Here is a 12,606-nt window from a genome sequence, read left to right as displayed (position 1 = left end):
GCACACATATAAGCATATAAAGCATTAGTAAAAATATAAAACCATAATATACATAAAACACAATTACTTAAAAGAAATCAATAAATACACAAACACTTCAACCAGTGCTTTCTCAGACTGGATGAGTAACGGGAACCACTCACTGTCGGATCTGTAAGTGCTAAACTTATGCCGTTACTCGAACCATCCAGTCGTTCTCTAAAATTGAACATTAACTTTCTTAAAAGTGCATGCACACGTGCACAGAAAAGTTCCCCTTACCATTTGTCTCTGTCTGTAGTAAAGACTCTATCAGTGCCATCACCATTGTAACCTCTTTCACTATTGTCCAAGGTTATGCCTGAAGGCTCGTTCTGCCTAATAACACCTGATCTCCTTACAAAGGAGGTTAACAGCAGTCTATTACATGACTGACTGCCCATGATAATACAGTGAACAGCATAAAAGCAGCTCTGTGTAAACGAGTACATTTGTCTGTTCGACTTTGATTCTCACTCTGGAAAGACGTCTTCATTCACAGCACCCTGCAGGTTTCTTGTTCCTCTAAATCATTTTCCTCTCTAACTTCATTTGTTACACACTTTAAAAAGCAGAAGAAAACACATTGGCCTAATGCACACACACTGCATCGAACGGACCGAGCGTATAAATGGATTACAATGCACATAGGTGAGATGGGGAGAGGAGCCTAGCGTTGGTAAGGACGTGCAGAGCTGACACAAGCATTTTGAGTCAGCATAGACGGCCTCTTTCTGTGACTTGGAGGAAGTTTGAAAAAACTGTGTGGGTGTGGGAGGGTAAAGCAGGGGGTCTTTGTATATTTATGACACTTTTTTTGTCACATTTGTACTAAATACTGTTGTAATGAATGTGAATTATGAGACTGAAGTGGTAGCTCTCTAAAAGTCTGGGTGCACCGAAGGGTCTTGATATTTTTCTTCATTTGAAATTTTGTCCCTATTCCCTTTGGAGCGAGCGCCATTTAATGAGACTATCCTGCTTTTTTTTTTTTTGTGCTGAATAAAACTGCTTACAAATGGTTTGATCCTGTGCTGCTGTGAGAGCAAATCTAACATCTTTGTAAGAATTATTAATAAGAATTGCAAAATCTGAGAATGAATAATTTAACCCAGCAAATGTGGATGTGGAACATCTGGATCTCTAAAGGATCTGGTGGGTACGATTTACCAAAAGCTTTAGATGAAGCTGTTGTGGGCATGTTGTTACTCTGAAGTGGAAATGACTCCACTTGAATTCTTTAAACAAATCTGAATGGCGACTTTTTTAGCTGCCCCATTTCTGCGAACACTAAACAGCAAAAACAACAAAAAAGTGAACAATACATTTTCTAAAAGCCAACTTTCATCACGCTCCAACCAGAAGAACGCCACAAATGTGTTTGACGCTTGATAACCAGTAATGTGAATCAGACTCACCTTTGCCGACTACGTTTCCTGACTAACTCCCACAATGCCTCAGAGCCGTCTCCCATCAAAAATCGCCAGTTACAGACATTTGATTGGACGAGGGCATGTGTTGTAAATTTAGCATCAGGTGTGTTTCTTGCCTTGCAGCTTCTGATTGGTGGAACTGATGTTACCGTGATTCTATTGGCTCAAACGATTTGGGGCAAAAAGGACCATCCCACAGCTCGGCCCAGTGTATGTGAGTGTGTGGTAACTCTTCACAAAATATTCAAAAAACAAGCAGTTTTCTGCAGATGGTGTCAAAATGAGTTTGTAATTTCAGAGAAGTCCTGTATTCATGTTGGGCTTGTCATCTTTGAGCAGGGACCTCAGAAAGACCCTCGGGGGCTCACGAGGTTTAAAAAAGTAAAGAGAAAAGATTTGGACTGGGAATCTCTGACTTCCAACTTTCTCTTCATCATGTAAGCACTAGATCACTTGCAGCCCTTACTGTTCCCTTAAATTCTGGAAAAAATGGTCACCCTGGTACGTTTGCTGGCTGCGGTACCAAAGGACAACAAGTAACATTGCATTTTTCAAATGTTAGTGAAAGACTGATACAGTGAGTATTGGTTTTGGTGGGATCCCTGCACAGAACTAAAAACCAGTTTTGAGGAGTGCGTCTGTTATACATTTGTCCACCAATAATCAGTCAGTATTTATAATATTGGTTTAACCAGGGTATGCTGTCTGTTCAGAAAAGGCTGGCTTATGTTTACTAGACTGCAGCTCCCAAATATCATGTTAGCATTAGCCTGCACTGCAAATGCAGCTTCTAACATGCTTTAGGAGCTTAAAGACGAGGAAGTTGTGCTTTTGTTAGAAGGATAATACTTGAATTTGTCTTTCATTATCATTCATTGGCATTTTTGTCAGCAAGTGCTCGTTGATTTCTATATTGATGAACTGTTTCCTGCAGCACAGTTACCAGTAAAAATGTCTGGAAGCCTAGCTAGATGTGTGCTAAACTAGATCGTGCAGTAACAGATGAGGTTGGATGCTGGAACCTACCACACCACAGTGCCTAACTGCACCAAACTGCAGACTCCTTTGCTGCTGACCAGAAAGCTCAGCCCATTACAAAAGCCTTTAATGCATTTCACTGCAGGCTTCACATCACTCTAACAAAAAGGTCTATAAAAGGGATAGTGTAGCATAAGTGTGTGCTGCAGTGGAAATGCTTCTGTAAAGCCTGTGGAAATCCTCCACCTGTCCTTTCTGACTGTTTACATTTGTTTTGCTTACACTCTACACCAGCAGGACCTCGGTATTTCCTTTTCTTTTTTTAATGTCTGCTGCACCCATCAGCTATTTCATTTTGGGCACCAGTTTCCCACCCATCTGTCACACCCACACTGGCCTCAGGAGACATTCGAGCCGAGGTGCCGTCGAGCAGCATGGATTAAGTTGAGTTATCAGTGTGTGTGGGCGAAGGCTGGAGGTGGTATGAAGTGAGGAGTTCAGCGAAATGATAAGTTCATCGATAGGTTGTCAGACCTTCAAATACCAAATAATGCTAAGCTCATTAATGGCTCTTGACATTTAAAAGCAGAGCAGGGCAGGTTGGTAGCCTTAGCTAAGAGATCAGCCGCGGTAATGAAGTCGATAAACGATATTCCTCTCACGGCCAAATGAAGATGATGAATTACAGTTTAACGGTCTGGCATTTTTCTTTGTGTGTGCTGTTTGTGGGATGATGCCGTCAGCTCGCCAGCATTTCAAAAACAATTGATTTTCTCTGGCACAGCCCCCAGAAGTCTGCCTAGAAGAGGACTTGTAAGGGAGAGAAGAAGGCATTGATTGGTACTTCATTGTAAGAAAGAGGCTAATGTAAAATCAAATCTATTGACAGCTTGTTTCTGAAAGAATATTAAAAAAAACCTAATAAAAGACGACAGTTTGAACCGATTAATACAGACGAGTATGAAGCCAGGTCTTCTTAAAGCTCTGATCCTGTGAGGGAATTGCAGAATGATGAACAAGAACACCTTCAGAAGAGCTTTTTGTCATGACTGCTCTCCTTTGGCAGAGCTGCCTTGACAGATATTCCTGTCTGCTGAATAATACCTCTTTACCAGCCCCTTAATTAATTTTCCACCTTTCACACATGTATTTATTTCAGTCTGCTGGCAGTAATGGCAGATGTTCATTTAGCTACATTTTGGAGCCAGAGTGATGTATGGCATGCATTAATATGCTGTGACAGCCCAGTGAGTGACGCATTAATGAAATAAGCTGTCATCTCTGAACATTCAAAGAAATATTGGGATTAGATGATCGCTCTGATGGATCTTAATGATCGTACTCATTAAATGAACTTCTCATTCCTGTCTCTCATTTGAACCTAATCTGAACCAGGGCCATGTTTAAACTAGTGTACACTCAGCATGCTGGCTGTGTAAAGGACCTCTCAAGCAACCAGTCTACTAAATGTTGGCCGGCGCTGATGAAAGACATCTTTCCCTTCAAATCAGGTTTTTCATGGTGCCTCGCTAAGCATTTGTTTTCCAGTCTCTCCACTGTGGGGACTCGGTTGTGCTGTATCGGGCGTTTTGTTGGCATGGTAAGGATCCATTTGTCCCCATTGAGGGGAAGGTCACCGCAAATCAATAGAGAGTTGTTCTGAGTAATAGCCCTGATTCTATAATCAAATGTTTCCATCTGTGTCAGAGCGGCACCTATCCATAGAGGATGAGGGCGTCACTGAACAGTTTGATGAGTTAGAAATTGAAACTGCTTGGTCCAGCCTCTGGAGGGATCCCACTCCCACCACGTAACCATAATTTAACCTCCCGAGACCCGAACTCTTTCATGGCCTGCATTTTAAATTTCTCTTTGCTATTTGGGCTGATTGGGACCCGATGAACGTAAAAACAAAGAATTATGCAATTTTCTTTTTTATTTTCTTTAGTTTTTTTTTTTACCTGATTTTTGTTTCTGAGAAAAATATGAGGACATTCGCTTTAAATTTTGATAGAGCAGTGGCGGTATACTGTCCTTGGGCGATCGTGGCTCAAGAGTTGGCAGGTCGTCTTGTAATCGGAAGGTTGCCGGTTCGAGCCCCGGCTCCGACAGTCTCGGTCGTTGTGTCCTTGGGCGAAACACTTCACCCGTTGCCTACTGGTGGTGGTCAGAGGGCCCGGTGGCGCCAGTGTCCGGCAGCCTCGCCTCTGTCAGTGCGCCCCAGGGTGGCTGTGGCTACAATGTAGCTGCCATCACCAGTGTGTGAATGTGTGTGACTGGGTGGATGACTGGATGTGTAAAGCGCTTTGGGGTCCTTAGGGGCTAGAAAAGCGCTATATAAATACAGGCCATTTAAGTGGATATCAGGCCGAGTCGACTATCAAAATCGTCGACAACTAATTTAATAGTCGACGCGTCGTCTGAAAGACGCAGGAATAAGTAGTAAAATTTAAGAGTGTAATAACGGGCTGAAACAGAAGATGGCAGCACTGCATCTACAAAGATGCCAGCTGCTAAAACGCCAAAGAAGAAGAAGCAGCAGTGTCGGGTATCGTAGCTGTGTCCAAATTCAGGGCCCGCATTTGTCGGCCGATTACATCACAGCGGCGCGACAAAGCCCGTCCAAATTCAAAGACTCCTCCGAATGCGGCCGACAAATGCGTCCTTCTTTTCCCCAGATTTGAAGGATGGGTCGGGTGTATCCTTTATGGCCCAACCTATCCCAGAATTCATAGCGCGGCTCAGCCAATTCCAGTTTCCAACAATAGCGGCAGCTACTTTTAACGTTTAACATATTTTCAGGTGAGAATGTAGCTGTGTAAACTTCAAATATCTGCTCGGTTTATCAAGACATCGCATATTTGCAAAAGTCCTCCGACGTTTTCAGAGATGTCTGTTACCCACCAGCTCGATAGCTGACTGGGGATTCAAGGGTCACTAGAGCCGGCGAGAACAGCGAACCCCCGGCACATCATTTTCAAACCCCCGCGGTCTTTCGCTCCTCAGGTTAAACATGATATATGAGTCACTTAGATAACTTCAAAATGTTATTGTTTGGCTTTTTTCAGTATTTTATTTGTTCCTGAGTAAATCGGTTTGGCTGAGATTAAAGTTATAGTTTTTACACAGCTGAATAAACGTCAAGCAGACAGCTGATTATCAGAAGTGTGAGATGCTGGAGAATTTACTCCGGTGTCCTGTTATATTTTAGATAGCAAGGAGTTTATTAAACTTCACTGAAACAATCTGCAAATGTCATTAAAATTTAATAAACTATCATCTTGTCTTTATTTTTAGTTAGCACCTTAAACACTTAAAGCTGTAAGCTAATGATAGTTATATAAGAGCAGATGCTGCTGGTGCAATAAGCTGTACGTTTTACGTCCAATGGATGATGATCTGATTAGTCGACTAATCGCAAAAATAATCGGTGACTAGTCGACTATCAAAATAATGGTTTGTGGCAGCCCTGATCAGGCCCTTGTAGAACAAAATTTAGTCCACATATGTGGACACCAGGTCCTTGGAGGTTAAATGCCATATGAGGAATATGTTGTGGAACAATTCTCTTCTGCCACTCCAGAGTGCCAGAGATGTGAAGAGTCAATGCCGAGACACCACAGCTGCTGTGACGGCATGTTTCAGACTCATTGTCTGATTTCTGTCCCCTCGGATTTGTCCGCTGTCTGCCTAGCAACAGGATAATCAGAAATGAACACTAAAGGGGAGTGATGAAATAAAAACAAGCGGGCTGACGTTGTGAACTGCCCTTTGGCATGTTCTTCTAACCATGTTACATCCTACCCAGAAACAACAAGTTGTGTCTGGGATGGACTGTGCAGCAGCTTTGGTTGATGTCATGATGTGCAGCTCAGCTCATGAGCACTTGAGTCACGTGCCTAACACTGACACACTCTTCTCTCTCGCTGAGGGAGACACTGGTGCATTTATATGAACTCAGACAAAACAAATAGCTCAGCAGCAGGGGAAATGCGCAACAACCAGCATCAGTGTTTGGAGTTGACATACAGACAGAAGGAATGGGACTGTGGGATGTTGGAGCAAGGTGCAGTTTGCAGTCTGAAACCGTCCTCTCCATTATTTTAATTGTAATTTAGTCGCTACAAAGAGCTGCGTCGACTACTCTGATGGGGAGGGCTGGAATTGATTGAGAATTGATTGAATTTCAGGACCCACCGATGTTTAAGAAAGATGCTTTTTTTCATGGGGTGCAGAAATGTAATTGAAATTCGACTGTATTGTTTTGCTTTTACTTGATGGGCAATTTGATTAAACAGTTGAAACATGTTTCATTCAGTCTGCCTGGGGTGAGACAAGGGGGCCTTTATTTGTTTGCAGTGTTTGTAAAATGCATTGTTGGGACTGATTCATGAATAACAACCAGTGCCAGTTTCCACGCGTCCTCAGCTTAAGGCTACTTCACCAGCTAATGTTCGGTTAACGGCACATCAGGAGTGGCTGGAAAGCGTCGGATTAATGCTTCCACCTCTCTAAGACCCGGTCTCCCCGATACTTGTTAATGTAGTGCGCAGCTCTGAAATGAAGTTCCAACGTGTCCTCGTCCATGTATTAGCACAGAAGCAAATCACATCCCTGTCGTAATGGAATCGACTTTTCTCTTTTAAGAAGAATACATTCCCCGTGTGCCACCAGGTCATTAAGTTCTCTGCTTTTCTTTTCACTTCTCCTCTGCTTAATTCAGGCAGGCTCCGCAGGTGTGAGGGTTTGCACAGGCTGATTGTAAAATGCCATCTCGAAGCAGAGCTTCCAGTGTCACGCGGTCCTCTTTGTGCGTAATTAGGGATGGGTATCGAAAACCGGTTCTTGTTGAGAACCGGTTCCCACTGTTTCAATTCCTTGGAATCGTTTGCCACTTTTAAAAACGATTCCCTTATCGATTCCAGTCGCCCCGAATGACGTCATCACGTTGAGTAGCGTCTTTTACCCAGTAGGAAACACGGCGCCTGAGCGGCACAAACGCTCAAAAGTTTGGTTACACTTTATGAGAAAGGATGACAACAGGGCAACGTGCAATACTTGCAAAGTAGAGATTTCATCAAAGGGAGGAAACACTACGAATATGCAAAAGCATTTGCTCAAAAAACACGCGATTGCTTTCAACGAATGTCGTGTTTTTGATCCGCTCCGGACTAGCGAAGCTCAACCCAGCAGCAGCGGTAGCGTTTCCACGTCCTCTCCCGTTAATACTGCAGGTAACTAATCAATTAGCATTGCATATTATGTTAGCGCGATTTACCTTATTACAAAACCTGCTATTACTGTGCGTTGCATTTAGATAACCATGATGAGAGAGACAGAGTCTGGCTCAGATGCTGGCAGTTCTCGCTGCAGTCTACCGGTAGCGTCTCCTTTCAGGCCAGGATAGACGAATGTCACCGAGCAGTGTACTAAGTTTGTGGTCAAAGGCTTGCACCCATTTGCCACAGCAGATGCCCCCGATTTCACTTTGGTAAGTGAATGTGTTTAATTGTAGGCAGGGACATTACTGGATATTCTTGTGTAATTGCTACAGAATAATTTATGTTATACTTTGTTATTGCTACAGAAGAATATTTATTTTATTATTTTACATTTACATTTTTTTTCCTGGGGACCCTGTGACACCCCATTGAAGAGCCGTAGGCTGGATCTCTTAAGATCTCACTGTTGGGTTTGTAAGGCCATGTTACTCCTAAATTTCTATCTTGTTCAAAGAGAAGATATAAAACGAAGTTCTAAGCTAATCGACCTTAGTGTTCTCCTTTTTTTTAAAAAAAAATCGATAAGGAATCGAATCGTTAAACAGAATCGAAAATGGAATCGGAATCGTTAAAATCTTATCAATACCCATCCCTATGCGTAATGGTCCCCATCAGGGTGCATCTGGACAGATATTTTTCCTTCATTCTGAAAAACCTTTTCATTCTTAGCTGCACAGTGCATACTCATGGTGGTGTGGTGAGGACTGTGTGGGCATTTGTGTGTCTTTGTACCACACCGCCTGTGGACTTATGGCCAGAGCCCTGTTGAGATCTCTACCTGGAGCTTTTGATCCCCGCTCTCTTCTCTGATCCGTCTTTAAAACGCAGCCAACCCGCCACTGCTTCCATTTCCATCTGCTTCCATTGCTGCACACTCTGATAAGCTTTGCACTGCTTTACTTGTTTTGGTTCTTAAGTGCCAAACTATAATCCAGAGTTACATGCTCTTTTGCAATATTTAGAAAACGAGCACATTTCATGGAAGCGTGTCCTCAACGTTTTGCTTTGCTTTAAGCACCTTGGTTATCATGAGGCTTTACTATGCAGCCCAATTTGCAGTTACATATTTTCCAGGTCAGATGATATTGAGACACTAATTAAAGGCTTCATGGCTGTGTCTCAGTGCGATGTCACCCCTCCCTGCCTCTGCTCAGTAGGAGGGTTTGAACTGAAACTGCTTCAGATGAAAATCACGGAGGTTCATGCGATACAGATTTTCAGTTAGTCATGCTCTGTACTTCAGTTCAACATCCACTGTGAAGTTGTTTTGGGCCATCTACTTTGGGTGGACATATTTGAAGCAGGCTTTTGCAAGCAGCTGTGGATATTTCACCCAAGTCCAGCCTACTGAATGTAGCCTGGGAAAAGCTTTTGGCACATCTTCCCAATGAGTAGATTTCAACCCACTGAAAAAGTAACTAAAGTTCTACTTTACTTAGGGCTGCTCAATTAATCGAATTTTAATCTTGATTACGATCTGGGCTTTCAACGATCATTAAAAATGGCCGAGCCGATTATTAGCCCCTCCCTCGTGCTGTACTCTCGCGCTGCTCCGTGTGGCAAATCGAGCGCACCTCTCTGCATTTCGAACACGTGTCACAACGATTAAGAGCTGCGGTCCCCAACCTTTTTTGCACCACGGACCGGCCTTTAGGGTGTCGCGGATAAATACAAGAAAATAAAACCAGTACCGGTACCGAAAAAAAGATTTATTCATAACACACGTGAAAAGACCCAGGAAAACCGAGTAAACGATAAAAACGATAACAAAATAACGCTGAAAACCGATTAAAAAAACCAGACATTTCACACCTGAGCCTCAACTCTCGCGGCCCGGTACCAAACGACTCACGGACCGGTACCGGTCCGAGGCCCGGGGGTTGGGGACCGCTGATTAAGAGGACCCGAGGGAAGCTCGGAAAGCTAAGCAGAAGTTATTTGGAGAGGAGAGTGACTGCTGTTGGTTGAAAAGAGGTAAAAAGCTTCAGTGGTGTGGAAACATTATGGGTTCAGTCAGACGTGGATCAAGTAGACACAGTGTGTAAACTTTGCTACGGTAGCTGCACCACAGAGCAACACTGCAAAGCTCACTAAACACAGATGTTTACATTTTTCATTTATTTCTTATATTGCAAACATTTGCACTGTTATCAGCATTTGCACTATTTTATATTTTTGACAATCTTTAAAGTCATTATTCAACAAATTGTTATTGTTAAATAAATATCGTCAAATAATCCAGATCTCAATTTCAGTGAAAATAATCGTGATTATCATTTTTGCCATAATCGAGCAGCCCTAACTTTACTCATGCAGCGCTTTTCACAGACACACAAGTGGCAAAGCACAGTGTGTCCACAGTCACAGCACTATCCAAAGAAAACCATGTGAATTAAAAATGAATAAAAACACGACTAACAACAAATATCAGAGCGCTTGATTAAACTAAAACACTGACCCTACAACGTTTAACATTAAACAGATGAGACACGACATTAGAGAATTACACTCGAATGACTTTTTGTTCAATAGCTGTTGATTTGTGTCTTCTGCATCTACCCCTCACTGTAATTACAATAAGTGCAATATTTAGATAAAGACTACACGTCTGTGTGGATACTGTGCAGTTTTCTAACATACCCTTAATCAAAAACGGAGCTGCTGTCCTCATGGTCCAAGCAGCTCTTTCACTTTAACACCTTCAGGCCTCCTGGTAGAGATGGATGAGTTTTACGTGTCTAAACAGATGTGGATGAAATCAGGATGTTAAGATTTACATTACAAAGTGAAGGGCAAGGCCGAAGATCGCAGGCAACAGACACTATTTAAAATAATTATGAAGCATATTTGATCTGTGGTGATAGTCAATGCACGATGAAGACAGCCATGCAAAAGTGTTACGAAAGCTCCACCGGCTGCCGGTAAAATATGTTTCCTATCACGGAGCATGAAGGTGCATCAGGTATATCTGGTTCCAGCGTTTGCATGGTTGGAATATTAAGCATGAAAGTGAAGGCTTAGGTGTGAGGAGTAAAGATGGTGGTAATATGAAGACACGGATCCTGTGACAAATGCTCTGCTGGGGAATTCCTCACAAGGTTTGGAGGAATAGTGAAAGGAGAGCGAGGTGTGTTAGCCTGTGTGTGCGTGTGTGTGCGTGTGTGTGTGTGTGTGTGTGTGTGTGTGTGCGCGCGCGCGCGTGTGTGTGTGTGTGTGTGTGTGTGTGTGTGTGTGTGTGTGTGTGTAAAAATGGTTGTAGCTGTTGATTTACACCTGTCATTGATCATACTGTTGTTCTGTGTGCAGGATTGTTGCGCTTTATGTAATTGCGAAGGATGAATCTGTAATGCTGCCGGGCGAACAATGCAGGGACATTTTTCCTTTGTTGCTATGATGCTTGGAACTGAAGCCAAGATTGTGTGTTTCTGTGCACTGAAGAATACTTAGATGGCAAAAGATGTACAAAAGTAGATGGCAGGGTGTGTTTTTCATTCATTTTTAAAAGATGATAATGTTTGTTTAATATGTAAAGTTGTCTCTATTCAGTAAATATAAACTTTTGGTCAATTTGGGGCCAAACCTTGTAATCATCTGTCTGTGTGTGTGTGTGTGTGTGTGTGTGTGGATGGGTATTAACATTTTTGTGGGGACCAAAATTTGGAAGTTTACTAGGGGTGCAACGATATTCGTATCGATATTGAACCGTTCGATACAGTGCTTTCGGTTCGGTACGCATATGTATCGAACAATACAACATTTGTAATTTATTTTATCAACTTTCCTTCTGACGATGCTGTCTGTGTTGAGCGCTCAGTGGATCTGCGTTCGACTACTCCGCCTAGGCTGCACTGTCGAGCGCAGATCCACTGAGCGCAGCGCAAGCTAGCAAGACAGAAGCTAAGCTCGTTGCAACATGGCAACTGCCTCAACGCTACCCGAAATTGAACCTCCCCCACCCTCATTCAGATCTGGCGTTTGGAACTATTTTGGTTTTCATGTGACGTATGACCCTGAAGGTAAGCGCGTCATGGACTAAAGTAAAACAGTATGTTGGATGTGCCACGCAATGCTCAATTACATGGGTGGGAGCTAGTGTGTTAGCGCAGTTAGCTCGTTAACGGAGATTTGCCGTGTTGTGGCGTTAACGTCATTTCAGATTAACGCTGACAGCACTAGTGGGAACACAACGAATATGACTGCACATTTACTCCGACATCATCCTAGTGCAAAGACAAGTGGAAGCAGACAAAAACAACAAGCATGCTACAAACTTTACCCGAGTCATTTAGACAGCCGTTAGCACAGGATTCTCCTTATGGGGACCTGATATGTTTAATATGCTGCTGAGAATATAGCCCAGAAGAAGCGTATAGTATAGCTTTTATTTTGGAAAGAGCCATTTCTCTGTAATAAACTCTCTTTTCCAAAGATGAGTGATTTCTCGATTAGATAGATTTATTATTTTATTACTTTGTTGTTTCAGCAACATTAAATTTAAAAACTGTACTTTTGAGTTAAAATATATATTTATAATTTTAATAAATGACAAATTAAAAAGCATGAACATTTTTTTGTATCGAAAAAATATCGAACCGTGACACCAAAGTATCGAACCGAACCGTGAATTTTGTGTATCGTTGCATGAACACCAAGTGTGTGTTCACTTGGTGTTCATGTATAGGGGCCTGTGACTGTGAGAGAGGAAGAATATGAGAAAGAGACAGTGGTTGACAGATGGAATGTGTTTTTCACGGTATGTGTGGGAGGTGGGGTGTAGACAGTTGTGATGTGTGTGTGTGTGTGTGTTCGTAAATGTGTGCGATGGGGACAGTTATGCTCCAGATTTGGAGCTCTCTGCCCCAAATGAAAACATTGGCCTGTATTGTTTTTGGTGA

At 42.6% G+C, this 12,606-nt stretch overlaps 1 protein-coding gene across 4 annotated transcripts in view; it reads left to right on the top strand.

Annotated features, from left to right (window-relative positions):
* auts2a (activator of transcription and developmental regulator AUTS2 a) overlaps window positions 1-12,606 on the top strand; it is a 345,887-nt gene that overhangs the window by 18,448 nt on the left and 314,833 nt on the right. The window lies entirely within an intron of this gene.

The sequence above is a fragment of the Haplochromis burtoni genome, unplaced genomic scaffold, assembly GCF_018398535.1.
Source record: "Haplochromis burtoni strain Fernald_Lab_line unplaced genomic scaffold, NCSU_Asbu1 Contig_24, whole genome shotgun sequence".
Lineage (NCBI taxonomy): Eukaryota > Metazoa > Chordata > Actinopteri > Cichliformes > Cichlidae > Haplochromis > Haplochromis burtoni.
Note: the sequence above shows the minus strand (reverse complement) of the source record. Positions and strands in the feature narration are given on the sequence as shown.